Source organism: Toxorhynchites rutilus, chromosome 3 (genome assembly GCF_029784135.1).
Source record: "Toxorhynchites rutilus septentrionalis strain SRP chromosome 3, ASM2978413v1, whole genome shotgun sequence".
NCBI lineage: Eukaryota > Metazoa > Arthropoda > Insecta > Diptera > Culicidae > Toxorhynchites > Toxorhynchites rutilus.
The window spans coordinates 314,986,784-314,991,373 of record NC_073746.1 but is presented as its reverse complement, the minus strand read 5'-3'; positions in this window follow the sequence as shown (position 1 = coordinate 314,991,373).

The window sequence follows — 4,590 nt, the reverse complement described above, 5'->3', positions numbered from 1 at the left end:
ACGCGCTTCAACTAATTAAATAATACCAAGTAGATATTTGCATTCAAATTTTACCAATTGAAAATTGCCTTTTAGCCTTCTAATCTGATAGAGAATAGTTTGGATCCCAAACTCAAATGTCGCCAGTAGGCATCGTGGATATTTTCGTTGTCTCGATATTGACCGTGTAAGGTGGAAAAATATTGATTGAGGTTAGATCAGATGTTGAAAGCCTAGCTGTCACGATATTGAAGACACTTATTGTCAATCCGGTTGATCGTGTAAGGTGCCCATAAACTAGAGTCATGCAGATAGAATTAAATTGGTTGTCAAAAAGAATCTAATAGAAATGTCAAAATAAATGCAATAATCAGGAGAGGAGGGAAAACTTTTCTTATGATAATCCATTACATAGATAGAGTATTGTTATGAAAGGCAAAAACTATCAAATTAAATTAAATCAAGCAATAAGCATTAAGTCGCAGTGACAACAAAAAGAATGACTAGCACAGAATCTCAACCGCTCCCTTTAAGATGTCGGAAAAAGCTGGGAATGTCGTCTACAACCTCACATAGAACTAAAAAACGAACCGAAAAAAGCAAACAGCCAAAATACGTTCCCGGGAGAGGCACACGACGATACTAACGAAGTTTGATTGCATGGTGGTGGTAGACGAAATATACGTCAAAATAGACTTCAAACAGCTTCTTGAGCAGGAGTTTTATACGGTAATCAAAAGAGTAAAAGTGGTAGACATATACAAGTATGCGAATTTGTCGAAGTTTGCTACGAAACGGATTGGAAGGTTATTTGTTCAAGTGGCTTAAGTGATCTCAATGTCCAAATATTGACCATCGTACTAAAATGTTTCCAACTGATACGCTGTATAGTAAGTAAATCAGTAAGCCTCACGAATTCCTTATATTCTAGAAATTTGTTCTCCATTGCTTTTCTCATTAATAAAAATGTATTTTTGTTCGCAAACTTTCGCCATCCAAGCCATTTTTTCGATGATACTATTCTGGAAAATATTTTTGAAAACTATCCAACAAATACGACAAATTACATGTTTAAAGTTATCGATGAAAACAAAAACAAATCCTGTTTACGTTGAAAGCTTCGAACAGTTAAATTTCGGTTAGGCATCGCAGTTACACGACATACGACCCAGAGTAAACAAGATACATTTGCTATCTCTTAATGCCTGGTGAAATTCAAAAAAAAGGGGGGGGGGGATGATATAACCGCAAGGTTAACGTGGGACTACCTTAGCTTAGCAATCATTTATTTGTATTGATTAAATTTTTGATTGAATGAAACAATTTCCGAATTGGATTGAATTCAATATATTTTCTTTAGGAGTAAAAAGATTGAGCAAATGTCACGTAAGGTCAATTCATGCATTGTGATAGATTATGTTCTTCATTACAAGTAAATTTAATGACAGTCCTTTTACGTTTGGTATGATGCCTAGGACAAAATATGTGAACGGAAGAATTATCAAACGATTATATTATTTTACATTTCCTCTGAAGTTTGCACTTCTCGAACCGCGAAATTGTTTGGTTTGATGAACTTCAGGCACTAAGTTTCGATTTTGACATGCACGTCGAACCCATATTTTTTAATCAATAGGCGTTATCAGCGAATGGTTATCAACATTTTACTTAATCATCAAATGGTATGCATAGAAATTCAGTGAGCATAAACTATGAAGGCATATCCTTTAACGCAATCTTGAATAGTCGAGCCAAAGCGTTGTGTTCGTACCCGCTATTGTAATCCGTGTTAGGAAAACACTTTTCGGAGTGGAAAAAAAACATGCGGTTGCAGAAGTACCCCCGACTTACATGAATCAACAACTTCAACTTCTATTTTTTATACTATAGAGGCTTTAAACTTGAAAGTACATTCGCCTTTAGTGTCTGCCCGATTTTCCCAGGTTACGAAGTTTAGAAGACCGTGTTAGGGAAACACATTCTAGTCTGCACAAAGGCAAGCGAGTACAAAAATACTCGCAGTTTGCATTTATTTGCAAAGCTGATTTCCCCACACACCTTGGTTTTGAAGTTTGTATTAGGTAAACACATTTCAGTCGCAACAATGCCAATTTCCCCACGCTTCATGAATTTGAAGTCTGTGTTAGGGAACACATTTCGGTGAGAGCAAAAGTCCCCCTACTTTCATGTATTTGCAATGCCGATTTCCCCAAGGCTCCTTGGTTTTGATGGTTTTGTTGGGGAAACCGTCAATCAGGCCAATCAAAACGCAGCACTTCTGGCGTTTAGATAACGCATAACATGTTACAGTTATTCAATTATTTATCTAATGAAAAATAACATTTTATGAAATGCGATATATGCGTAGAAATATTCCCTATAAATTGATGCAATCATCTTTCCGATCCAGTGAAATCTTCGAGTTATAAGCATTCGAAATCTTCGAAATCATTTTTTCCTGCATATTCTGTGTTTGGGTTTTCATTTTACCCCCATATATTCCGGTTAGACGTAGTTTCATATAAAAAAAATTATAAATGGTTGTATCTAGGACACGACCGCATATTTTCGACATAGAACTACGCAATTATATTATGCAATCCACTTGTTTACCACTTCGAATATTATTTTAGAGTGCATCGAAAATTTTGTAATAGATTATGTTCTTCGTTTCAAATAAATTTAATGAACGTCCTTATACGTTTGATATGATACCTAGGACTACCACAATATGTGAACGGAAGAATTGTCAAACGATCATTGTATCTTACATTTCCCTCTGAAATGATTGCACATCTCATGTTTACGTAGTTCTCAAACCGCTAAAGTTCATTCACCTCTAGTAACTGAAATGACAATTTTCCCAGGCTTCTCAGTTAAAAGTACCTTTTAGGGAAACATATTCCGGTCTGCACAACGACAAGCGAATACAAAAGTATTCAACACCAAAAAATACCCCCGACTTGCATGTATTTACAAAGCGGATTCCCCTAGGTACGTTAATATTGAAGTCCGTGTTAGGGAAACACAGCTCAGTGGTAAAAAATACCCCCGACTCGCATGTTTTGACAAAGCGGATTCTCCCAGGCACATTGATTTTGAAGTCCGTGTTAGGGAAACACAGCACGGTGGAAACAAAAATACCCCCGACTTGCATGTGTATTTGCATAGCGGATTCACACATGTACATCGATTTTGAAGTCTGTGTTGGGGAAACCGTAAATCGAGCCAATCAAAACTCGGCAGTTAGGGTGTTTAAATAACGCTTGACATTTTACAGTTATTCAATTGTCCATCTCATGCAAAATAAATGTAAACAAATGTATGGGAAAATGGAAATGCTTCTAGTTTTCATGAATGTCAACCGTTTAGAGATTAGTGGATTATAATGTATATCATATCAAGCAAATCTTACAAATCTTAAATCAAATCTTAATGTATATCATATCAAACAATTACCGGAACATGGTGGGGTGCCCATCCAGGAGACCTCATTCAGTTGTACAAAACAACGATATTATCAGTGTTAGAATATGGCAGTTTTTGCTTCCGATCAGCTGCCAGGATTCATATTCTCAAGCTGGAGAGAATACAATATCGTTGCTTGCGTATAGCCATGGGGTGTTTGCATTCGACACATACGATGAGTCTCGAAGTTTTGGCAGGAGTACCCCCGCTTACTCTTCGGTTCACAGAATTATCCTACAGATTTCTCATCCGTTGCAAGATCATGAATCCATTGGTGATTGATAACTTCGAAAATCTACTCCAACTGACTTCTCAGTCAAGTTTTATGTCTTTATACCATGAGTACCTTACCCACGACGTGCACCCTTCACCAGGCATCTCCAACCAAGTTTGCTTCACATACTTCTGCAATTCCTCTGTCATTTTTTATCTGTCCATGCGACAAAAAATCCATGGAATCCCAGATCACCTACGCTCCGATTCTATTCCGCCGATATTTTCGGCAGAATATGGGAAAGTTAGATCTGATAAAATGTTCTTTACTGACGGTTCATTCATAAACGGGTCCACTGGCTTCGGCATCTTCAATGAAAATTCCAGTGCCTCTTTCAAACTCAAAGATCCTTGTTCCGTGTATGTCGCTGAACTGGGTGCGATATATTACGCATTAAGGATCATTGAAACATTGCCCATCGACCACTATTTTATTTTATAAAGTTGATAAACGCTCATCTTATTTCCTAACAAGAATAAGACATCTATTGAGTGTTTTGGTCGAAAAATTATTCAAGATTACGTTGGCATGGGTTCCCTCTCATTGCTCGATTCCGGGGAATGAGAAAGCGGACTCGCTAGCTAAGGTGGGCGCTTTAGAAGGCACACTTTTTGAAAGGCAAATTGCTTATAATGAATTTTTCTACATTCCTCGTCAGTATACGCTCGTAAGTTGGCAGCGCATGTGGAGTGATGATGAGTTCGGTCGTTGGTTACAAACGATTATCCCTAAGGTCTCGACGAGTGCATGGTTCAAGGGATTGAATGTAGGTCGTGATTTCATTCGCGTGATATCTCGGCTTATGTCCAATCACTACAACCTAAACGCGCATCTCTATCGCATTGGGCTCGCAGCAAACAATCTTTGTG